Here is a 27,028-nt window from a genome sequence, read left to right on the forward strand (position 1 = left end):
CATAAGAATGACTTATGGAGCGATAAAACGGCCAGATATTAATCAATATTCAGGGAATTCGGCAAAATGGAATGTGTGTATGGCTGTGAACAGATGTAGCGATAGAGTTTGTCAGTTTGGATTCACTAAAGAGAGCCGGATGGTTTGACGAAGAGGGAGCGATTTCTGGCTTTATACATTTGTGCGTTAGTACGGAGTTAAAGAGAAGGAGAATTAAAAAATAAATAAATAAAAAATAAAAGAATAGAAATACACACACTTGTACAAGCTTGACTATTTAAGAGTGTGGTAGATTCGGCTTGCATCACCCATGCAAGCAGGGCAAAGAGGGATGAGCGAGGTGTTGAGAGGTAGTTGTGTATAACTGTGCCCTAACCTCGTGCATCTTCGGCTCGAAATTTACCGAATGTTTTTATTTTTTTCCAAAATGCACACACACTCACAGAAAACAGACCAACGAACAGCACCAAGAAAAGAAACACTGGAATGTCGTTGTGCCACAGTTCCTTATTTTTATATTATATGTCTAGCAAAAATATTTTCTGGTTAAAAAAAAATATATATATTGTATACGTTAAGTGTATATTTTGTTTTCTTTAAATACACATTTCATGTCAGCCATAAAAGTGTAAGCGCTTCATTAAGCATCTTTCTAGATAAAGCTACAGATCATGGAGGCAGAATTTTAGATGATAATGGTAAAGCTTGAGTAAATTTTTCCAAATAATTGTCATTAATGTAATATAAAAAAAATCTTATTGAAAATATATTGAGCGAACCACGCGGTGTGCGGATCGTATCTACACAGGATCAACAAAAGGTCCTCTCCTCTTTGCGTAGATTGCAATGAGGAGGAAGATTTCAAACATGTAATAATGATATGTCCACGTTATGTGGTAGAAAGGAAACGAATGTTTGACGATATATACAGGTATTTAGATGCACCATTTCGCTACGAAGACATTATATTCTCCACCAACATTTATGTGCTTAAGTCGATAGCAGAGCTAGCAATGAAATATGAATGTATTTAGAAGCTATAGCCGAATTAGAATGAATGGAACAAAATGCTTAGAGAAGGATTACGTGATTTTAATTTTGGTTAAGCGAGAAGGATGGCAGGAGCACAGAGTGCTGCTCCATCCATTAGCAGTAGTTTATGTAAATAGCGGTATATAGTAGAATGATGAATGTGTGAAGCGAATGTATTTGTAGGTAAGAATGGAGAGTGAGTGATATTCTAGTGATAAGCACCTAGACGATGCTGGCTGTATGGCGGAAGCCAATGCCAAAAAAAGAAAACAAAAAAAAAAAAAAAAAATGATTTCTCTAAAACATATTTTACTTTTAAATCACTTAATTGGTTTCTATTTATTGTTTTTCACTCTTTTCTAGCTCCTATAAAAAATACTCAATTAATAGTTATGGATCTATGTTAAATTTAAATCTAAAGTTTGGATATTCGATCAAGACCATCCTTCCAGCCACCTATTTCCTCATTTTGAAATCATACTTGACTGACAGATATTTTAGAGTGAAGGTAGGAATTATTCTTTCTCCATTCAGCCATGCTGACGCTGGAGTTCCGCAAGGCAGCATACTAGGCCCCATTCTGTACACAATCTATTCCTCATACATACCTACTCATCCTCAAACTACTCTTCTCACCTATGCTGACGATACTGTCATCTTATCTACCAACAAAGATCCATTAATAGCTCAACGGGACCGGCAGTCTCATCTCACCTCCTTAGAAAAATGGTTCAAAAAAATGGGCTATCAAACTGAACGAAACAAAATCTCAAAACATTATCTTCACTCTTCCTCCTGTCTTTTACAATCTTATTCCTTTATCAGTAGTCAACGTAGTCCGCTACTTGCTTCCGACAACTGAAAAGACTACTCGACAACAGATCAAAACTCACTCTGGACAACAAAAGACTTATTTATGTAAGAGTATTAAAGCCAGTCTGGGCTTATGGCATCAAATTATGGGGTTCAACCAAACGCTCAAATCTGCAAAAGGATCCAGTCCTTGCAGTCTAAAATTCTTCGCTCTATAGTAAACGCTCCTTTCTACGTCACCAATCAAACCATTCACACAGACTTGAACATTCCTTTCGTTGCACACAAGTTGCTAAAACACGTTACAGAAATTTCCATCTTAACTTACAATCACATCACAATCCACTTGTACAACATCTATCTTCCAGAACATTTCCAGACAACACTTCCAGACGTCTTAAAAGATCGTGGCCTTGCGATCTCCTCTCTGATGAAGAGAGTCAGTAGAATTTAGAATGTTATTGGAGTGTTACCGCTGGGTAACTTCTCCACTCTGATATGTGTGATATGTTGCTTATTGTTACCCTTGTTGCTTATAACACAATGCGTTGATTGTAACTAAATAAATAAATTAAAAAATATCGAAATAAAAGTTTAAAACCTTCTCAGCAACTTGCGTTTAAGGAATTTCCATTACACCCATTTTAGTACCTCACCAAATCCTATAAATATAATAAGATTGAGGGCCGTATATTCTCTCCGAGAACGTTCCTTAGTCGATTTTTATTTTTTTCTGAGAGAAAGAGAATCGAGATTAAACTAATTTTTAATAAAATCTGCAAAAAAGAAAAATATCGAAACAGTTAAGTGACAACTTCTAAGGATTAGAGATTTCGACCGCTTAGTTACAACATTCAGTTCCCTTGAACCTAATCAAACCGAATTGAACTTTGATTTACGTACTTTAGTCTGCAGAAATCCTGGCACAGATAATGTTAAAAATAATTACAAAAATTAAAGTAAAAATGGCAATAAAAGAAAAATTATTTGTAATAATAATTTAGGAAAATATAATAAATATTACCAAACAAACAGGAAAGATGCAGACTCTAGCTTGATTTCCGTTCATATAAACACAAACAGGCAATCATATTACTATACTGAATATTCCAACATTATATAGTAAATATAATAATAAAATCAAGTTTAACTGGTTTTCATAGTTTAAACAACTATTAACTACTTTAGAAGCAAACTGATTACTTGTATCTTGCACGATATTAGGTCAATGAAGGAAAGGAATAGCTAGTATATTACAAAAATCTTCTTTTTTTTTTCTTTTTTTTTTGGCGCATCAACAGCTGAGGTCATTAGCGCCCGGAGCTTTTTCCAGTGCACTGCCGGCCTCCGGACAGTGTTCTCTCGTTACAGACAACACTGTCCATCACCGGACAGTGAGCTGTAAGAAGCTCCTAGGAAGAGAAAATCTAAGGGTCAGCTGCTGGATTCGAACCCGGGACCTCCGTGTGGGAGTCCAGTATGCTAACCTCATAGCTAATCCCATCCCTCAAAAATCTTATTATCACTATTTATCAACTGAACTACATTTAAACCTTAATTCAAACCGTAATAAAATCTACAGAGATAGGGAATATGGCAATGTGAAGGTATTTATGGTAGTACAATTTTAATGTGATGTTACAACAGATCCTGAAATCAAAATAGTTTTTAATCAAAGAAAGTTATTCAACTGATTAAAGATGGCGATTAATTCCTCCAAAAAATTCTTTTATTAATAATTTATGCGGCAATAAATATGGATAGCTGAGTGAGAAATTGTATGCAAGGCTTTTTAGGGATATGATCCCTGCAAGGAACGTAAGTAGTAATGTCCAATTCTGGCATTTACATGTCAAAATGTATCGATTATTTTTATGTTAGGACATATTCAACTAATTCTCGAAAAAATCTCTAGTATAAGCTAGCAAGTGACCAGTTAATTTACAAAAAATTAGAGAATAACAAAGCTGTTAAATAATCAAACTTTTTGTTCCAATAGATTACTAACGTTATCTTCGATTTTTCAAAAATCTACAGGAAAATAATTCAAGAAATAAAAACAAAATAGACCTCTATGTTTGTAACTAACTTGCGATGATTACTTAAACATTCACTGCGCGAGTAACTGCGTTTTAAAGAAGACTTAACAGTCACTGAAAAATTATAACTTTGACAGATTAATGTGAATACAATTAAATTCAAGCTCCAAAAATAATGAAATTACAGAACACATAACCCAGCATCCATCTTAGTGCATTTAATTGAAGTTATGAAAGTTGCTTTTTAGAATGGAATACAAAGAAATAGTAAATTTAAAAGTGCCCACATATTCTGCTTACATCCTGTTCTTGACACATACTCTATTAACTTCTTCCGGTATACATTATAGATATTATAAATAACTTAGTTTAAATGGCCTGAATACATGAAGGATTTTTTGTTTGAATAGAATCTATTACAATAATAAGACCTCAAATTACAGAAAAAAATCTGTACCAGACTTTACAATTTCATGAACATGTCAAATATTATTGGAGGCAAGTTTATAAAATAGTATCAAGTTAAATATCAAATAAATTTTAGTAGCGAAAGAGACCCTGCATCATCGGCACTTTGGAAGGGTGTTTATTTAACACTTTTGTCTAAGAATCGCGCTTAAATAAAAGCACCTGAAATAATATTGCTAATGTTGGTAACAACAGATTTTCATGTAAGTAGTGCGAATAACGTTTAAGAGCAGTTTCGGAAAAATATATAAAAATTAAAGAAATTCATACAGAATTGTGGCTTTTTTTCCCAATTAAAAATTTTTCTTTGTTCACTTTGAACTCCTGTTAACGATGGAACTAATCATTGTAAGGAAAAACATATATGGACAAAAAACTGACCCTCTTTTTTCAAAAGTTTCCAGGGATTTTGAATGTTTTAAACAAAAGATGTTCATAAATATACATGACCCCAGTTTTAGAACTCGAGTTTGAGGAAAAAACAAAGAAACCATTTATGAGAAACCAAAAATTTAAAAATGGACCCTGTCTATTGGTACTTCTTGCGAACTGTTTTTTTTCCAAGCTTTAGGAAAAATCAAATATTAATGTACCTCGTTCTGTTTTTTAAATTTTGAGATTTTAATTCCTTTACCAGTAGTCAACGTAGTCCGCTACCTTGGGCTTTACCTTGACAGAAGACTTACATGGAATCCTCATACTCGACTTAAGAGAACAGAACATAACAGTCGCTTCCGACAACTGAAAAGACTACTCGACAACAGATCAAAACTCACTCTGGACAACAAAAGACTTATTAAAGCCAGCCTGGGCTTATGGCATCAAATTATGGGGTTCAACCAAACGCTCAAATCTGCAAAGGATCCAGTCCTTGCAATCTAAAATTCTTCGCTCTATAGTAAACGCTCCTTTCTACGTCACCAATCAAACCATTCACACAGACTTGAACATTCCTTTCGTTGCACACAAGTTGCAAAAACATGATACAGAAAATTCCATCTTAACATTCAAACACATCACAATCCACTTGTACAACATCTATCTTCCAGTACATTTCCTGACGACATAAAAGACAGTGGCCTCGCGATCTCCTCTCTGATGAAGAGAGTCAGTAGAATTTAGAATGTTATTGGAGTGTTACCGCTGGGTAACTTCTCCACTCTGATATGTGTGATATGTTGCTTATTGTTACCCTTGTTGCTTATAACGCAATGCGTTGATTGTAACTAAATAAATGATTACCATTTTGTTTTTTTGGAGTTACATACATATTACTTGCACAAAGTAAATCGCACAGAATAATACCTAAAATCTACTCCTCCTTTTTACTGAATGTGGTCTCAAAACATACATTTCAGGTAGGTGCTGAAAACTGAATTCCAATCTCAACGCACCATCCTTAACGCTCCTTTCTACGCAAGCAATCATACTATCCACACTGACTTAAAAATCCCTTTTGTCCTTGACCTAGCTAAATCCTGTTACACCAAATTTCATTCGAAACATTTCAACCCGCTCATTCACAATCTATCCCAAACTACTCTTCCCGAAGACGAAGAAGCGTTGATGGCCTCGTGATCACCTGATCGCATGGTACATTCGAATTCACTTCAACGGTATCCTGAGTTAGCCGACTCATGATGGTCATCGTTGGATGGTCCTCATTCAATTCTTTCAATTTATTTTGTGTATATGTTTACGTAATCACATTTACTTGTTGTCAATAGACAGTATGTTAATTAAATAAATATAGTTTAAAATGATGAATTTCTTTTAGGTTAGGTAGATGTAAATTGAAGTTTGGCTTTATTAAGCCCAAAATCCACTGCAACTTACAAGATCTATTAATTTAGAATGTAATAGTTTTGTTAATTGTAAAATTACTTAAATTTAAGTGCTTCCGTTTGTTTGCTAAACACAGCAGTCGTTTGCATCAATTATCCGCAAATTCACAACTTTATTGAGGGTTGAAGATGTTGGTAATAATTATTGTTAATAAGTATTGTTTTTGGTACTGGGCTACCCATCAGTGATGAGGAATTCTCTAAAGAAGAACCAGTAAAAATGAAAAATTTAGAGAAACATTTCAAACAAGTTTTTTAAAAGTTGAAGTTTTTCTTTATTAACCGGCATGAAAAAAATGATGATATTGAAGCATCCCGTTCTTATTTTACTATTGAAAATAAATTCGATAAAAATTAACAAAAAAATAACCAAAATTTAGCCTCATTGTTCTCACTGTTTTCCTTGACGTCGCTCAGGCGTTCGACAGGGTGTGGCAAGAGGGACTACTGTTTAAGCTGAGGGAGATTCTTCCTCATACTTACTACCTCATCCTCAAATCCTACCTAAAAAATCGATATTTCAGAATGAACTGTGGAGCAGCAGATTCTGATATCCATCTAGCTCGAGCTGGTGTTCCTCAGGGCAGTGTCCTAGGTCCTCTTCATTACTCCTTATACGAGGGCCGTTTGAAAAGTCCGTGAAAAAATAAAAACTACTTAATTTTTTGGGGTAAACCTTTTTTATTTTTCAACATAGTCTCCTTTTAGGCTTATACACTTCGTCCAACGCTGCTCTAGTTTGTTGATCCCTTCCGAATAATAGGATTTGTCCAAGTCTGAAAAATAGCCATTCGTTTCTGCAATCACCTCCTCGTTTGAATAAAATCTTTTTCCCGCCAGCCATTTCTTAATATTGGGGAACAAATAGTAGTCCGAGGGAGCCAAGTCTGGAGAATAGGGGGGATGTGAAACGAGTTGGAACCCTATTTCCATTACTTTTGCGACCACAACTGCTGAGGTGTGAGCTGGTGCGTTGTCGTGATAGAAAAGGACTTTTTTGTGGACCAATCGTGGGCGTTTTGATGACTCTTCTGTCATCCATCACCATATCATGGATTTTATCAATGATAACCTCAACAGGGCGTCCAGAACGTTCAGCGTCACTTGTGCCCATATGGCCACTCCGAAAATTTTGAAACCACTTATAAACTGTTCTAATCGAAGTTGCAGAGTCACCATAATGTTTATCAAGCTTCTCTTTAGTCTCCTGAGGCGTTTTGCCTTTCATAAAGTAGTGTTTAATCAACACACGAAATTCTTATTCGTCCATTTTTTGAAAATCACTCGACTTCCTCGATTCAAACGAATGCCAAACACAAAGAAATAGACCGATCTGGCTGAAACTTGGTGTGTGTTCTTCCAAGAGATGCTACTAACTAAACATAACCTCGATACGCGCCAGTGGTGCTATCTCTCTGACTTTGCACGGACTTTTCAAACGACCCTCGTATACAGCAGATATACCTCAACATCCAAATACCATTCTTTCTACCTTTGCTGACGATACTGCAATCTTATCTTCTCATTCCGATCCTCTTATCGCTACACGAACTCTACAAACACACATCAACCATTTACAGGACTGGCTTTTCAAATGGAGAATCAAAACCAACGTTACGAAGTCTAAGTTTATAGTATTTACTCTCAGACGGAAAATCCTACCTCCTATCATCTTGAACTAAATTCCTATACTAACTGTGGACAAAGTACGCTACCTTGGACTGCACCTAGACAAACGGTTGTAATGGTATCCCCATACTAGGTTGAAAAGTCAAGAAACTAACCAACGCTACAAACTTCTCGCCAGACTACTTGTCAAACGTTCGAAACTTAACCTACATAACAAAAGACTCTTATATCTACTGTTACTGCAACCCATTTGGTCACACGGCATCGAAGTATGGGGATCGACTAAGCGATCCAACTCACTACGCCACCAGGCATTACATTCAACACCAGGCTCTGTTCTATGTATCTAACCTCACCATCCATAATTACCTGAAAATCCCTTTCATTACAGATCTTGCTAACACTCGTTTTCTCAAATTTCATTCCTCTACAGCAGCTCATCCTAACCCTCTCATAGAACACCTATCTTCCTCCACATTACCAGGTAATACTCTAAGGAGATTGAAGAGTAGATGGCCTCGTGATCTCTTATCGTGAGAGCAAAGCACGTTACTGTAGTGGTACCACTGGGTGCCTTCTCCAATCATGATTTCCTTTGATTTCTTTTCTCTTTCACCATATTTGCTTGTTGCAACAACTGTTGCAGTGGTAAATTACAATAAAAGATTTAAAACAAAAAAATTGTTCTCAAATGAAATATTTTATTCTTCAAGCCCAGAATAACCTTTGGGACGAAACATAGATACACTGGTGCAATATTTTTTGAAAATAGGATCATCCAACTGTAAGGGAGTTAAGTACAATTGATCTTTTAGTAAAGATTTACGATTTCGGGTTTCCACAAAAGTGTATCTTTAAATAAGAAAAGATCCGAAATTTATAAACTTTAACACTGATTAGTACGTGTGAACTATCATTTACAGAAAAATTACAGAATTATTTATTAATTTGTAATTATGGTAACAGTTTAGAACGTACAGAGAGAAAAAATTGTGAAAAGTTTAAAAGAATGAGATAAGGTAAATGAGCTGCTTGGAAGTGCAATTCAAAAAAGAATCATAGTAATAACAATCAAAAAAATGTTTCTTAAAAAAACAGAAAGATTCTGAGGGAATTTTGACAAAAGTCAAGGTTCGAGGACCCAGAAATATTTGATGTTTTCTAAAGTTTACAGCTTATTTCTTTACAAAAAAAAAAAAAAATATGCGGACATTAATATCTTACAGATATTTTGTATTAACAATTGCTCCCAAATATAATTGTAGCTGAGCGGTGTAGAAATTGAATGTGATTGACTTCTACAACGAAACCAGCCAGGCCGAGTGGGACACAAAGTTGTGTTTTCAAGTTAGGGGATTGTTGAGGCCGGTGGAATGCCATCGGGAGTTATGCCCTGCAGACTCTTGTCTCCTTCCACTTCTCCATTCAGGTTAGAAAGAGAGAGCTTTACTCCCCTCCAGTACACAAAAACCTCTCCTCCACTGCAAAGACTTCTTCTCTTACAGCCGACACTTCAGAGGTCCCTGCTGCACACAAAACCACTTCTCTTCTCAGTATTTCTCTTCCTCCTTCTTCATCTTCCAGCTGTATAATTTCTCATCTTGTTGCAACCCGTCCTTGTATAGCTTCTTTACCATTTTCCGCTGCCGTAAATTTCTTTTGTACTTATTTATATTTTTTTATTATTCCAATTGCCTTTTAAACATTCTTAAGAAATTATATATGTACTACATAAAATATTATCCATCTCACCTTGTTTGCACATGCATTACTTTTATATGCATCAGCTATGGACGAAACTTCCTTCCGATGAATTTTTTTCCCCAAAATTACGCTCGAGTTTTTAAAATTCTGCTCACATATTTTAAGTTTTTTGTGTTCGTTTTCGGAATAAAAAAAAAATATGTATACATTTATCCACAAAGGCAAACCTGCTTATATGTTAGATTCTTTAGTAACGTTTCTGAAGAAATGGCATTTTTAAATTTAAATTAATATTTTCGATCGCTCTAAAAAACTTAATTTGAAAACTCCTCTATATGATCTTTAGAAATGTTCATTGAGAATACCTAAAAACCATTCATACTTGAATCCATGCTACCAGTTTTTCCAAATTTCAGATATAACTTAAATTCTAGTTCAGCGTTTAATGGGCCTCAAATAAAATTAAATCAACTAATTGTAAATTCATTTTTTTTAGGAATCAACAAGCGTCAACAAGCGTTTATATTACAATTTTTATAATTTGTCACAAAATTTTAAATTACAAGATACTCATAATAATATCAAACGATAAAAGATGAAAGAAAAGGTATATGTTAGTTATATTTTCAATTTTAAGAATCACTTTCATTTAAAGGAAAAACTTAAGTTATTAACACTGCATTGCCAATGCTCGAACTTAGTCACTTATTGCCAATGTGGAGTCATATTGACTCCATAATTTATTTTTATAGTTTTCTTTTATATTAATTTCAATTTTAATAATAAAATTTGCATTAAAGGATGAGAAAGAATAGGAATTAAGAACGAAAAAACAAAATTTTGTCCACAAATCGGCTTTAACATTTCACGCAGAAGGAATTAACTTCAACTTAGGATCGCAGTAATTTCAGCATTTTCTAGAACCCTGATTGACTGCCTTCTGATCAGGAGCTTTTTCATTTTTGTTAATTACATTCACTATTTTTTCCATTACTGTGCGCTGATGACCCGGATCGGAAATTACCCAATTCGCTGCAAGTTTTTGCTGCAATTCGGACAGAAAATCAATTCTAGAAAGAGGCTTTTTTTTGTGCCTTGATACTTTCTATGAAAATTATGTAAATTTATCAAATAAGCATTTAGGCAATAATCTGGAGTCAAGGTAATAACAGAAAATCTACTTATATTACCAATCAGAAGACGAAATGACTCCGATATAAGTACGTGTAATGCCAATCTGTAGTCAAAGTGACTCTTTTACTTACTCGTAATTCAATAAACTAATCTTCAAAAAGAAACTAAGAATTCCGCGGTCTTCAGCTCGTGACTATCAAATGGTGAGAGAGTGGGGATAGCACATCTCATAGCATTTTGGGATAGCTATGAGATGTGGGGAAACAGAGACCATTCCTACTTTTTTTTCGAGTCAAATTGACTGCGGATAATGCAGTGTTGAACGAATATTAGTTTTCTTATAATACTTTTTAAGGGGGTGATATTGAGCACAATTTCTATTTAGGATATTGTCAAAAAACGATTACTTAAGTGTGGAAATAATCTTTATTAAATAAAACGACTTTTTAAGTCAAGGTACTTTCGAACTGGAGATCTCTAACTCACAAAATCACTCTTTATAACCAATAACATCATTCCGCTCCGCGCAGTTAAATTTTTAACAATAATTTGCATTATGCGAAAATCAGTTTTAACACCCTTAAAAAATCACTGTCCGAGAAATAATTCAAATAATTAAATGCAATTAACAAATAATAAGTGCAATAACACTCCATGGTTCGTTATATGTTTTAGTCAAATAGTGCAATATAATGATGTTAAATTATCTAAATCGCATTTCCAAACAATCACTTTTCAAAATATTTATGGTGAAAACGATAGCTGCACATAATTTTACGTAAAATGTTTATCGTGAAATTTAGTTTTTATAAAAAATGAAATTTTATAATTCGATAGTTCTACTAAACAACTCCTTGAGCTTCAGAAATGAAAATCGAAACTTCCCCAAATTAAAATACAATCACGTTGACTAGTTTTAATAGTTGCGAATAAAACTGATTTATTATGTCACCTCAAATTAAGAAAACTTTTCTTACCCATAGTTCTTTTTGTCGAATTATAATTTATTCTATAGATAATAATCTCGTAAATTCTTATGATTTGCTTAAAGTTTTTGTTATATCATGTATCTTTTCAAAGCATTAAAACACCAAATCTTAATAGAATGCCGGACAGTTCTTCTTCCTTCTTTATCTTCAAGAGAATTAAGGTGAACGAACTTCATAGAGGTCTTAATATCGCATAGAAACGTTGGCCCAAATCTCTTCCACATTTTTTCTAATCTTTACTTTTATAAAAAAAAAAAATGCTCTAAAAATTTGGTTTTATAGAAATAATAAATTGTCTTTGACCACAGCTTTAAATTTGAATATTCATTAAATGAGATCAGTGCTAATTCATATTTTAATTGAAAACGAATCCCTAGGATGGCATGGAATTCGGCCATTAAAGATTATATTTCGGCCCACTATCTCGAACGGATCTATAATTAATAACATAGTACCAATACGATCCTGTTTCCAATTACAATATATAACGTTATTACTTAAAATTAGCTGCACATCCAGCTACAGTCTAAAATAGCGCAATAATGAGTCAGAGCAGTGAATTATTATATTATACACATCATATGAAAACAAAATACATTATTATTAGTGACAACCAGGGTGCAATACATAATTTGAATGGCCTACATACATATCCTGCAGGTATAAATTACATTACTAGAGAAATTAGCTAGCAATCCTGAATGCAGAAGAGGGGTCTCGGTACAGTTAATTTGGGCTAGAGGTGATTGCAAGGTTAAAGCCATTAAAGTGAAGACATGCTGGTCATGTGTGCTACCGATTGAAGGGAAAAGGGAGATGTTCTCTGCAGTTTTAAAGGGCAAATTAGCAGACAAAACACAATAACAGCAATAAAAGGTTAACTTCCATAAAATGACCAAGAAGGCTGTGGCAGGGAAAAGATTAGGATTTCCACACGGAGATTGCAGGTTCGAATCCAGCTGCTAGCCTTACTTTTTTTTTCCTTCATAGAAGTTTCTTACAGCTTACAGTCCTGTGATAAACAATATTGTACAGGTACGTAGAAAACTTGTAAGATGCACTGCCAAGTGCATTTAATAAGAAACTCCAGTAACCAATTATCTCAGATGTTGACGCGATTTAAATAATAATAATAGACCACGGTTTAAGAGCACATCTTCAAAAAGAAGCGTCATCGGTACTGTAAGTTAAGTAGGAAGCAGTTAGCTGGTTACATACCTTGTGAAGCATCTTTTCAAAGAATCGAAAAGACATCTTCCTCTTCTAGTCTGCATCGAAGAAGAAGATTTTAAAAGTATAGTAATAATCTGCCTACCGCAGAAAGGGTCAGAAATTGGTTAATAACTTGACGCTTTGGCCGATACTTGAAAGCCCTTTTCTCGTTCGAAGATGAACGTAATATTCTTACCCATCTCAAAACTACATTCCAAAATGGAATAGAAAATAAATACAAATAGAATATTTAAAACATTTGATGGATAATTTGGTTTCTTTGGAATCAGTTATACTACGTTATGTTGATCAGTCCTACGAGGGTCGTTTGAAAAGTCCGTGCAAAGTCAGAGAGATAGCACCACTGGCGCGTATCGAGGTTATGTTTAGTTACTAGTAGCATCTCTTGGAAGAACACACACCAAGTTTCAGCCAGATCGGTCTATTTCTTTGTGTTTGGCATTCGTTTGAATCGAGGAAGTCGAGTGATTTTCAAAAAATGGACGAAAAAGAATTTCGTGTGTTGATTAAACACTACTTTATGAAAGGCAAAACGCCTCGAGAGACTAAAGAGAAGCTTGATAAACATTATGGTGACTCTGCACCTTCGATTAGAACAGTTTATAAGTGGTTTCAAAATTTTCGGAGTGGCCATATGGGCACAAGTGACGCTGAACGTTCTGGACGCCCTGTTGAGGTTACTAATCCAGAAATCATTGATAAAATCCATGATATGGTGATGGATGACAGAAAAGTGAAGGTGCGTGAGATTGCTAGTACTGTGGCCATCTCGAATGAACGGGAACATAATATTTTGCATCAACATTTGGACATGACAAAGCTATCCGCAAGATGGGTGCCGCAATTGCTCACGCTTGACCAAAAACGAAATCGTGTGAAGTGTTGCAAGGACGGTTTGCAGCTGTTCCAGAAGAATCCGCAGGACTTTAAGCGTCGTTTCGTCACTGTGGATGAAACATGAATACATCACTACACTCCTGCGGTTATTGGACCGTTTGAAAACCGAGCTGCAAGAAAAACGCCCACGATTGGCCCACAAAAAAGTCCTTTTCCATCACGACAACGCACCAGCTCACACCTCAGCAGTTGTGGTCGCAAAATTAATGGAAATAGGGTTCCAACTCGTTTCACACCCCCCTATTCACCAGACTTGGCTCCTTCGGACTACTATTTGTTCCCCAATATGAAGAAATGGCTGGCGGGAAAAAGATTTTATTCAAACGAGGAGGTGATTGCAGAAACGAATGGCTATTTTTCAGACTTGGACAAATTCTATTATTCGGAAGGGATCAACAAACCAGAGCAGCGTTGGACCAAGTGTATAAGCCTAAAAGGAGACTATGTTGAAAAATAAAAAAGGTTTACCCCAAAAAATTAAGTAGTTTTTATTTTTTCATGGACTTTTCAAACAACCCTCGTATATAATACAATGACTTATACATGAAATAAAGTAATAGCATTCTAAAAACATTTACGTTTCTCAAATCTCTAGAATACTGAGACTAAACTAGACACTAATCACTGTACTTATTATAATAATAAGAAAAATAAAGAATAAGTTAATGACAATCTTAATCAATATCAACAAAACGCAATCAAACAAAAAACTGAAGTAATATCTACCTGACTATAATAACCTTTGTAAATGTTACAAGACAATTAGTTTTAAGCAATCTACTCTCGATTGTATCGTCAGAAATTTTCATATTAGAAAGATTTAGACAATTTGGTAACAAAATAGGGGTTCTGTTGTTTTGATCGTTGACTACAGAATGAAATATCATATTCACAGATAGATCTTCCATAAAATATGGGGAATATTTCTATTTTTAGCTCAATTATTACTAAATATTGAGATCTAATCTTAATTCTAATGTCTTAAATTCCATATTTAGAGTGTTATGTGTGAATATTTTTGTTTCTATTATGTTTTTGTTTTCGTTTTACATCAAACTGAATAAATCCGATCAGAAATCAAGATAAAACTGATTATGTAAATTTTAACACAATTTCGAAGCGTTTAAAATATCGTCCTTTTTATTTTTTAGTGTTTTAAATTATGTATTTTATTTACAAATTAAAACATTTAGTGTCAACTACCCATCTCTATTTTAATAAAGTAAAATTGCCTCAAACATTGTATTAACAAATACAAATGCTAGCGATTTATTGCAGCATATAAACGATAAATGAAGAAATTCATATTCAACAAATGAGTAAAGTATTTTTAATCTTACTGTCTAAGAAAATGTTGTTTTTGGGCTGAAGCGAAGAAACTAGATGAGTTCTAAAATTCGGTTTATAAAATTGAACACAAATCTAAACTCAAGAATTGATTAAGAAAAAGTCATCCCAAGTCAAGGCCTTGGATTTTATTTAATGGTTATTATTACAAATTTATACCTAGTTATACATACGAAGTAGGTTTGTTGGCTGCATCCACGACACCTAATTTGGTAGCAGGAAGTACAGCCAGACAATACTAAGTAAGAGAAGGAAAGTATTGTCATTCCATTGAGTGGATTATTGATTTCAATTTTTCCTCTGAAATATCCGTTTTTGAGGACCCCTATAAATCCGAAACTGATCTGTGTGCATTCAGTAAAAACGTAAATTATGTATATTGTAAATTGTGGTGCCGAAACCCAGATTTGTAGATTTCAAATAAAAAAACGCGTTCAAGAAATGAACTAAGTTAATTGTTGGCAAAGGAAACAACATCATCTAGGCCTACCAAATTTATTACATGCATCAAAATCGGTACACGATGTACTACGATGCTTACGATGCATTAAGTGACAGCGTTTTGGGAAAAAGAATTTAAGGAAGCTTTTAAATGACCAAAATTTAGCGGTTAGAAGGTTAGACGCAAAGTTAAAAAATAAATGAATTCGAAGCAACTTGACGACAAATTTCATATTTGGATTATCTGGATTTTAAATCAGTAAATTTCATCTCATTTAACCACTCTTTGATAAACCGAAGACGCGAACATTGTAATTGTTCCGAAGAAAGCCGATTTAGACCGGAAAGCTCAATATTTTGAGAGGTTGAATTACTATCTTTAACTTGAAGGAGAAGAAATAACAGACAGAATTATAATGTAAGCCCTTTAAGGGTTTCCTACGTTTCGTCCTAGTCTGCCCTTTCAACCCTTATCAAGAGAAAGTGACAGGTCTTTTTTTTTTTAAGTATAAAATTAAAAAGTTTTTTTCCCCGCTGAAGTCCTCGAGTCTAAGATGCTCTATAATCAGAACAGTCTGAGACAAAACTCCATTGCTCATTTATCCTTTGTGGAAGGTAATGGATTGAATGGTTAAAGGTTATTTCGCCATTAGTTTGCGTGTAGACAATTCTATTAAATATGCTTTAGAGTTGAAAACTTCTAATCCTGAGGCATTTTCTTTTTTTTGTCTGTATGTTCAAGGGTAGAAAAATCCTTAGGTAGGGGATGAGTACCAGGGTAGCCGCTGAAACATCAACTATTATGCACCAGGTAATGGAGCAACGCTTTTGGACTATTACCTAGTTCTCAAAAAGATGGCAGTCTTACTACTCTATTATTGTGCTGGTAATTTTAAATCTAAAAAAACTTGCTTTCTCACATGTAAGTTCATGAAAAAGAACTAAGCTCAAGCGTCTCATGAACTGCTTCTATACGATTTATAGGGTTGGCAAATAAGTTCGTTCGGTTTTTGAGGGTGGAATAAATAACAATTTTTTTGATACACAGAATAAATTTTAATCAATTATATATTGGACCATTCTTATTGATGACTTCTTGTCATCTTTCCACCAACTTCATTATACCACGTTCGTAGAACGTCTGTGGCTTATGTCGACAAACCAATCAAAATGTTTTTTGACAGTCTTCTCATTATCGAAAGTTTTTCGGTTCATGGAGTTCTGCAACTATCAGAATAAATGATAATTAGAAGCTGCCAGGTCCGGTGGATACGGAGGCTGAGAAAAAACATCCCAGCAGTTTATTCCGAGTAGTCAATGACGCATGCGGTCTGGCGTTGTCGTGGTGGGAGACGACACCTTTGCGATTTGCCAATTCTGGACGTTTTGTGCGGATTGCATGGTCCAGTTTGATTAACTAGCAGTATGCAGTTGAATCAATTGTTTTGCCTGACGGTAACAGCTCGTAATAGATAATACCTTTATAATCCCACCATATGGAGAACATACTCTTCTTCGGATGCAATTCCGCCTTCGACCTTGTTTGCGGCGGCACACTGCAGTGCTTCCATGATCTTTTACGCACTACATATCGTAGACGATCCATTTTTCATCTCCCGTTATCATCCGCTTTAAAAATGGGTATTTTTTTTACGTTTCCGCAACGAATCGCAAATGGATATGCGAGTGGCTAAGTTGGCCTCGGTTAATTCATGCAGTACCCAAACATTGAGCCGAGAAACGTATCCCAGCCGGCGCAAATGGTTTTTGGAGCTCATATTGGATATGTTAAGTGCTGTTGCTATCTCTCTCACCTATTGGCATGGATCTTTATCGATTACACCCTTGTCATCATCTGAATTAATCTCAGTCGGGCGACCGGAGAGGGGCGCATCATTAACGTCAAAATCTCCAGAACGGAATTTGGCAAACCACTTTAGGCACACGCGTTCTGTTAGGGCATCATCACCATATACACAGCATATCTTTTTATGAGCCTATACAGCTCGTTTGCCCTATTTAAAATAATAGAGCAAAATTTGACGAAAATGCACTTTATTTTCTTCCATCTTTACAGCTACGCAGCAAGCGCAATAGTAGTTTGTTAAACCGAAATCCATAGAAAGGTTAAGCTTAACATAATCTTTCAAATGAACAATCGAGTTCTGCGCTTGCGCCGAAAATAAAAAAAGAAAATCGGAATGAATCTGTACCAAAATAAAAATCGAACGAACTTATTGGCCAACCCGATATTTTCAGCATTCCCAGAGATTCTTGCATTTCGCTCTACTATGATGAGTTGAAGTGGCTTTTTCCCTGTCTACAGCCGCCAGTATTTTTTTGGCTTCATTCCTTTACCAAGTAATCCAATCTCAAAGATCATCTTCTTTCGATCCATTCTCGTAATACTAGATCTCGTTCCTCTGATCTCTATAATCCCTCACACCGTACTTCATCCTTTAACAAATCTTTCCTAATCCGCGCTACCTCTCTCTGGAACTCCTTACCTTCATCTATCCACCATTCCCCTCTACTTTTCATCTTTAAACCCCTTCTGTTCGATTACCTCCTTTCCACTCTGCTTCCTCCGAATGAATTCATTTATGTCCTTAATTCTATGTCTTAAAGCTAGAGTTATGATGTGAAACGTCGAATAACTGTAGCCTGCCTAGATCTTGACTTCGCCACCATAAGTGCTGCTACAAGCAAAGCGTGGAAGTCCAGAGTTTTGGCTTGCCTAGCCGTTGATTGTGCCCAGTTTGAACAGATTCTTTAAAAAAAAAAATATGGTAATTTTGACATTAAACTGAATTTTCTTTTTCATATTTTAAATTACCATAACTTTTGAAAAACCTAACCGATTTCAAAAAAAATTTTTTTGTTTTTTTTAGGAGCTCAAATACTATAAAAATATGCAAAAAAAAATATAACGTTCCATTTGAAAAACAAAAGTTGGATGCTGTATCTCGAGATACAGGGGTTTAAGAAAATGGGTCAATCACTGAAAATAAACTAGACTAAAAATGATTAAATACGTGTTTTTTATTTTTTCGAAATTTCCAGCCGTTTAAAAAAAAAAGTTTAAAAAAACTTCTATAGTTCAATTATTTATAAGACTTTAAAAAACCATATTTTCATCACAGTATATAACTTCCGTTACTAAACTTATATTAATCTTTAGAAATATGAAACATAATTAATTATTTTTATACAAACAGTTATCTATTAATCAATTATTTATTCTAAATATTATACTGGATCATAGAGGTTTCCAAGTTATATTTCTGTGCTTGGTTACTATGAAAGCAAACTTAGCTTTCATGAATAAATTCAGTGTATTTCTACTTACTCCTTGTTTACCACAAAAAACAGAAATAAGAATTAAATTGAGTGAAACATAGATGAAGCGATGTAAAAGTTTTATGATCACATATAAAACTTTAAATTTATTTAACGTTTATTATTAACTTTCCACAATTTAAAAAGCAACCACTGCCTTTTAAATAATTTAATGTAATCAATTGGTGTTGTATTGTTTTCTCACCCAACACATCTGATGGTCTGCGTGACCACAAGATTGTCTGCGATTGCATTTCTTTTATATATTTTAAAGCAAAATCGATATAAAAAAGTTCATTTTTTTTTATGAACCATAAAACATTTGCATTAAAAATTATATTATTCAACTTTTGTAACGTTTTATTAATGATTGATCATTAATTATTATTACTGTTTGTTTATGGCCTCTAAATATCAGTATTGGAACTGCTGAAGGCAGAGAATTTCCTGAACTAATAGCTTTTTAATTTAACTATTAATGGTAACAAAGTTCGTGAGTTTTACAATTTTAAATTTTTGTAAATATTTGACGAATTAGATTGTACTGGGACAGATACAAATCTGCCTTATTCTATTCAAAAAATAAGATTTCTTGAGCCAAATATCACAAAATTTGCCGAGACTTTTTCTGATATCTAGATTAGTAAGTGATTAATCTGGCCAGGAATGGAGCTAACACTCCTTTCATCGGTCCAGAGCCTGTCCTGGGGATCACCAGGGGTTCAGTTCGTGCGGCTCTCAGAGATTAGATCTGGAGGGAGCACGAAAAGAACTGGGTGATGTGTCCTGGGGTTAAACACAGCAAGACCTTGATGCCTTGACTGTGTAAGCAAAGAACCAAAGAGACCCTGTGTTTGGGCAGAAATCAGATTACTCTGATTACAGGCCTATTCACGTGGCATGGTAAGTTCAGAAAGCATCTACAATAAGGGGGGCTTATTAGCTCGGAGCCGTTGTGCAGATTCTGTCAGGAAGAGTCTCTCACCTGTTGTTCGATTGTGTGCAATCGAACGTTTGCGCTATGAAACCTTTGGAACGTTGAGGCCGAAGGAGATAGTATCGCAAAAAGAACTAGTAGGGAAAGTCCTCAACCTCTTTAGGAGGGGAGGGTGCGCTTACTAGAACTAAGAAGGGGATGGTACAATAAGTCTTCTGTGGCTGCGGTGCCATAGGTCCCGTCCCATCTACTATCTTAATCTTAAGTGACTAATACAAATCTATAATAATGGCCAAGAGTTTATGTGAACAACATGTAGATGTGTGGAGCAAAACTGAAAATTGTTGACTTGGAATTTGAAGACGAACCATCAGGAATGGATGGCATCCAAATTAGTAAAACATGAATAATAATAACTGCCATGTAAAATTATTCCCCAAAATGAGAATTAGCCAAAAAAAAAGAAGCAATTCAGTGGCTATCGCTAAAAATTAAAGGTGCAAATCAAAAGGAACGGTAATGTACAATCAGAGACAGAAGCAGTTAACTGGATAAGGTTAGATGATAAAGACCTGGCTAGCTAACAGGGTTTATTGGAAATAATTCTTCCAGGAAAACAATCAGACAGGACACCTTTAAAAAGAGATAAACTCTTAACATCTTTATAAATTAATTTATTTTAATTGATGGTAGACTTTTGTCGGTTCTTAATTAACTAAAAGAATGTTTAGATTATGGCAGTTTTTAATTTTGCCGAAAGGCGTTTTTCTGCTTTTTAATGTTTTCATCTTTCTAAAAGCATATACGTAAATTCTTGGTGTATTTATTCTTATTTTTTGGATAGAACAGCTCTGCCAGCTGATATGCACATCTATCTTCTATTTCCGCTACCAGCAACGTTGAAGAAGCTTCTATTTTCTTTAATTTAGAGCGGGTTACATCTTCTCAGGTCACAGGTGACCCAAGCTTTTTTTTTCAGCTTACTGTACTCTCGTTAAAGACAATACAGTCCATAACTGGAATGTCAGCTCCTACAAAGAGGAAAATCTAAGAACCAGCAATTGGTTCATGCAGGATCTCTGGATAGAAATCATGTACACTAATCACTAAGCTGAATCCTTCCCTAGCAAGTTAATGTTAACAATATTTTTTTTTTTTTTTTTTTTTTTTTTTTTTTGGCGCATCAACAGCTGAGGTCATTAGCGCCCGGAGCTTTTTCCAGTGCACGGCCGGCCTCCGGACAGTGTTCTCTCGTTACAGACAACACTGTCCATCACCGGACAGTGAGCTGTAAGAAGCTCCTAGGAAGAGAAAATCTAAGGGTCAGCTGCTGGATTCGAACCCGGGACCTCCGCGTGGGAGTCCAGTATGCTAACCTCATAGCTAATCCCTTCCCTCAATATTTTCTTACCTATACAAAAAAAAAAATCAAATTGATAACCATTTCAGTCAAAACTCCTCCGACAGATAGCTGACGCTCCTTTCTACGTGACTAACCTCACTCTACACAACGACCTTAACATCCCCTTCGTACACCAGTTAGCCAAGACTAAATATCAAAAATTCCATAGTGCTCTCTCCACTTGCTCCAATTCTCTAGTACAGTCTCTCGCCTCCTCTGATATTCCTGACAATCCTCCTCGCCGACTGAATCGCCAGTGGCCCCGCGACTTCCTCGCAGTCTGAAGGCCTAAAATAAATATCCTGTAGAAAATGCTGCCGCTGGGCAGTTTCTTTCCTCCTGCCTTTCACGCCTCTATACTTCTATCTCCTTATTTACTTATTGTATAGTGTATTATACAGATTGTAAATGGCTAAATAAATTAAAAAAAAAAAAAAAAAAAATTGATAACCAAAATTCCGTTTGGAAAAATTAGAGCACTTAGACGAATGCGCGACTTCACGGAACGGTTTTATTTTATAGTTTTCTGCAATTGTCTAGCCAAAGACTATAACAGGTTCAATACAGTTTTTTTAAAATAACGATTTTTCGAGAGCGAAAAACTGAACAGGCAAGCTTGTCTCATACAATTTTTTATTCATTGCACCCCTTACGATATCCGTTGTGCCGTTAACTGCACAACTCGATTAACTCCAAAACACAAAAAGTGGGAGAAATGCTGTGAAATAATGTACAATGTTTTTCAAAAATTCCGTTTATAATATAAATTCAAATAAATTTACCGTCATCATTCAGCGCCAGCTACTGAATTTGAGTTGAATTGTTGCGTTAGAGCACGGAGTCAATCAAAATGACTTCTGAAATAAATTATTTATTATTTAATGGCCAAAAAACTTTTGTCGTTTAATGGCGACAAATCTTTATTATTTTGTAAATTTATTATAAATATAAAAAACTATGACTAACCAAGTGCTTTGACAATTAAATTTAATATTTTTCAGATTTATGCAGCGAACGGCTCAATTATAACTTTAAAAAGTCTTACTGCCAATTTTATCTACAATAATGAAGTGCAAACGTATTACAACAGAATTTGTTCAAAATAATTTTAAATGTTTAAAATTTAAATTTTAATCGCATTATATAATAAAATTTAAACTTATAAACTTAAGTAAACTTTAAGGAGAACCTGAAACCAGACTATTTTTCATAATAAACAGGCTGTTGCTACTTCCAGCCGGTTTGCCAACTCTGCGCACACTGCACCACGGCCTTCTGTAGCGTTAGTTACCTCTTTCAATTTCTTTTTATAATAATTAAGTATACATTAACAGAAATAAATACTGTTACTGATTTAGAATTTCAAATATTCCTCTTTTTATAATTAAAGAAAGAAAGTAAATAATTAAAATAGTTTTTTTAGTTAAACATTTCAATTGGTACGTGTTTTTAGTAGAGAGGTAATGCAGGGGTAATAAAAATGCATTCCTAAGCTGTTTCTTTTTTTTTGTGAAAAAAACAGGTTTACTGGCTTCCATTTCACAGATACCTACATCACAGCCAACGTCTTTCCATTGATACTTCATTGCAATTAGTTTTTGCACATTTGAAATTTCTGCTACTGAATCATTATTTATAAATTAATTCGGATAGATCAGGTAAATCCCATTCTGTAGCATTGACAATTATATTTTCATTTCAATTACAGTATCTATTTTCGTTTGCTACTTTCACTATGCCAGAAAAATATTCGAAATCTTTACGAAATATTATCTGCTTTATTTCTGGTTATAGATCAGCTTCGGATGAACGCTTGGATTCAGCATCTTCTTGATAAATCACAAGAGAGCCTTAATTATACTCCAAGATATCACAATAATACCCTGAAAAAGGTAGAAAGACCTAAAATAAAACCACTTAATGTTTAAACAAAATTAAGCAGTTTTGATAGAAAAGATCTTGATTTTTTTTAAAGAAATCAGTTTCCAGCTACTTTAAGGGCGTGATATTTAAAACTTGCCTTCTATCTGCTTCTTACCGTCACCTTCAGGGACACCTGAAGGCCATAAAGCAAATAATTTCTAGGTGCATTACTGCTAATGGCAGTCATAAAAATTAATCACATGAAACGGATGTTTTTCTTTGCAGTCTGCAAGCACGGAGTTGGTCGTCTTGACCTCTTAAATTATTTTCAGAACGTTATTCTTAAATTCAGATTGCAAATTCCTTTGCTTGCTTTATACTTCAAATTTAATATTATTTTTCAAAGTCTTCTGCTTTCACTATATAAGTTTAATATTATCATTCTATTGGTCCTTCTAAGTAGGGCCTCTGATTTAAACTGAATCTTCAATATGCACGTTATTATAAGGTAACCATAGATTATTAATAAGGTTATTTTCTTTTGATCCTTCTCTCAGGTGTAAGACAAATTACGAATTAGTTATTTGACATCGTAAAATTCATATACTCGTATGTATATACATATATGTATACATTTAGCTAGAAATTGCTACCAACATGAATACCAGCATATTAAGGAGAAGCCTTCTTTAACTACAGTGAAAAATGTAATAAATTTTGCCAGAGCCATTAAGTAGCCCATCATACTCTAGGGTCTGCTCAGGTAAAGGTCCCAACGCAGGCATTACACCCAACTATACCTACTTCGCATTCCAGCATTACTTGTAGTATTGTAGAGACTACACTATTGTCCGGCTAGAAACATTTTGCACTTTTCGAAAGGAAATTGCGTCTCTTTAGTTTGAATAAAAAAAGAAATAGCTAATTTGTATGTTTAATTATAATTTAGGCGTCTTTTAAATCATTCAAATTTTTCTGTATAATTTCAAATATTCATAAATAATTACTCTTATTATTTTGAAATTTTACAGATTAAATTCAGTAAAAACTATGAATTGTTCGTTGTTTTGATGACTTAGTTTTTACAATAACTATACGAGCTTTGTGCTCCGTTTTAATACATTATTACAAGTAACCACTTCATCCTCAAATTCTGCTTGAAATTTAAAAAAAAAAAATTGCCGAATAGTTTTATTTGTTTATCAATAAGAACAAAATATGATCCAAATAGAAGGTTAAAATTGTCTACAAAACAGTAAATCTTCAGTATTATACACTTCTGTAACCACATACTTCTGATACCATTTCAGGAACTGTCCAAAAAACTTAAGCAAATTTAAAGTAAAAGTACGCTGTTTCAGCAAACTGATTTTCAACAATTATTGATTTATCTGTGCTTTTTCTACTTATACAGCTTAATAGAAAAAACTTATTATTAGAAAGAAGCTACTAGCTTCGCCCATTGCATCAAGGCTAACTCAAGTTATTAGAGAAAAGATATATACAGGGTGTTCAGCATAAGACTACGGTAACTTCGGGAGGCGATTCTGGGCATCATTTGCAACAAAAAATTCCATATAAACTATGGCTCGATTCGGCTTCGTTTTGTAGATATTTTTAATTTTATGTTTTTTCAAGGTACTATTACTTTTTAGCAAACAGTTGTCTATATTTCTCAAACTATAATAGCTGCAGCAATTTCAATTAGCTCATTAGAAAGAAGGTTACATTTCCTTTTAAATAAGCTAATTTATATTTCAAAATAATAATATTAAGTATTTCAAATTGTGGCCCAAACATAAGAAATAGCAAGTTTCTAATTTTTTCCAAAAACTTTGACTTCATTTTTCTTAAAAACATTTTATATGAAAAATCCGTGCACTATTCAGGAAAAACATCTACATACAATCACCTTTCGAAAGGTATACAATGCATTGGGATTATTTTAAAAATTGATGCAGAAATCTGTGATTAATTGCAAAAAAGTAGGCCCCAAAACAGCGTCGGCATTATGAAAGGAATCCACCTACCATAAGAATATAACTGATCAGAAACATCAAATCGATTACTTTATAGCTCCCCACAACCGCCAAGTTCCAAAAGTTTGTTGAGTAGTTTAAAAAATCTGTGTTTTATTTAAATTATTTAGCATATATGTGAATTAACTAAAGAGTAGCACAGTCCTAAACTCGTTAAACGAAAATCCTTTCTTTTGGAATTGGTACCTAACGCTCATTTAACATCATACACCAATTTCTTCTTTTTATTTGATTTTATCATTTATAATGTAAATTATGTATTTTTGAATATAGTTCTTAAATAAATTAATTATTAAATTACACGTTTGCAAAAAATCGTACTGGATTTGATGATTCTGATCAGTTATATTCTTATGGTAGGTGGATTCCTTTCATAATGCCGACGCTGTTTTGGGGCCTACTTTTTTGCAATTCATCACAGATTTCTGCATCAATTTTTAAAATAATCCCAATGCATTGTATACCTTTCGAAAGGTGATTGTATGTAGATGTTTTTCCTGAATAGTGCACGGTTTTTTCATATAAAATGTTTTTGAGAAAAATGAAGTCAAAGTTTTTGGAAAAAATTAGAAACTTGCTATTTCTTATGTTTGGGCCACAATTTGAAATACTTAATATTATTATTTTGAAATATAAATTAGCTTATTTAAAAGGAAATTTAACCTTCTTTCTAATGAGCTAATTGAAATTGCTGCAGCTATAATAGTTTGAGAAATATAGACAAGTGATTGCTAAAAAGTAGTGATACCTTGAAAAAACATAAAATTAAAAATATCTACAAAACAGAGCCGAATCGAGCCATAGTTTATATGGAATTTTTTGTTGCAAATGATGCCCAAAATATCCTCCCGAAGTTACCGTAGTCTTAGGCTGAACACCCTGTATGTACTAATTTTATTAGAAAATCTAAAAGATATATATATTTTAATCTCTCTCCATTTTTCACTATTCTATCCTCTAGTTCTTACAAAAAGCTTGAGTTCATTTAAAACTAAATTCTTGCGGTCGTTTGCAAAAAAAGCTAATGCAACCGCAAAAACAGAACTTTTTTCCCTTGCGTGGTATTTTTGTTTGGAACTTATGGTCCAATCTATGGAATTCACTCATGGTCCAGGTACAGAGGGGTGGACCAATACATTCAAAGCTTCTGGGTAAATACTGAGCAACAAGTAAGGGATCTTGCATTGTCATGTTGCAAATAGACACCTGTAGAAAGCAATTTATATAGCTTTTAGGGAGTTATAAGTGTAATGCAACGGAGACAATAGTGCATCTAGGCGTCAAATCTTTACTAAATTATGGAATCATCGCGTACCACTTTCATCGCTTTAAAAAAATAAAATATCGTTGCAATCAGAAAATTAAATTTCAATTTTTATTTACTTTTTATATCTATTCCTTATTTTTTAAGCACTTCAATGAATATCTCTTCTATTCCCCAGCTGTTCTTTCCCTGAGGGGTGTACAACAGCCCAAACTTAGGGGCACTTATTATGTTTTTAAAAAAACCAGGAGCAATACGAGGATAATGGGCCATTTCCGGCACGAATTTCAAAATTCTCCTGCTTTAAAATATGGCAAAATCAAATTTGAAAAAATAAATAGATTAGTTTAATTGTATGAATAGTGCGGAAGGTGGAAACGCTGAAAATTTCACATTAAACACATTTGGATTAGGACCAAATCCTTCATAGTTTTGATTTTTTTGGTTTTTGAAATATTTTACTTTCTTATCAGAAGAAAAATGTAATTTTCAGAAATCTGATACGATTACAATTCTTCCTTTCACCCAAGAGAAGGGCAAAAAGGAAGAGAGATCTCACCAAGAGAAGCTTAACAATTTGTGCAAAGAAGTTGTTTGCTTTAATAATGTACTTG

At 34.1% G+C, this 27,028-nt stretch overlaps 1 protein-coding gene across 1 annotated transcript in view; it reads right to left on the minus strand.

Moving 5' to 3' along the window:
- The window catches only part of ds (dachsous cadherin-related 1), a 477,707-nt gene that overhangs the window by 444,556 nt on the left and 6,123 nt on the right, over positions 1–27,028 (minus strand). The gene's annotated exons all lie outside the window — the stretch shown is intronic.

Source organism: Rhodnius prolixus, unplaced genomic scaffold (genome assembly GCF_049639745.1).
Source record: "Rhodnius prolixus isolate KJV_2025 unplaced genomic scaffold, Rpr scaffold_10, whole genome shotgun sequence".
In the NCBI taxonomy this organism is placed as follows: Eukaryota; Metazoa; Arthropoda; class Insecta; order Hemiptera; family Reduviidae; genus Rhodnius; species Rhodnius prolixus.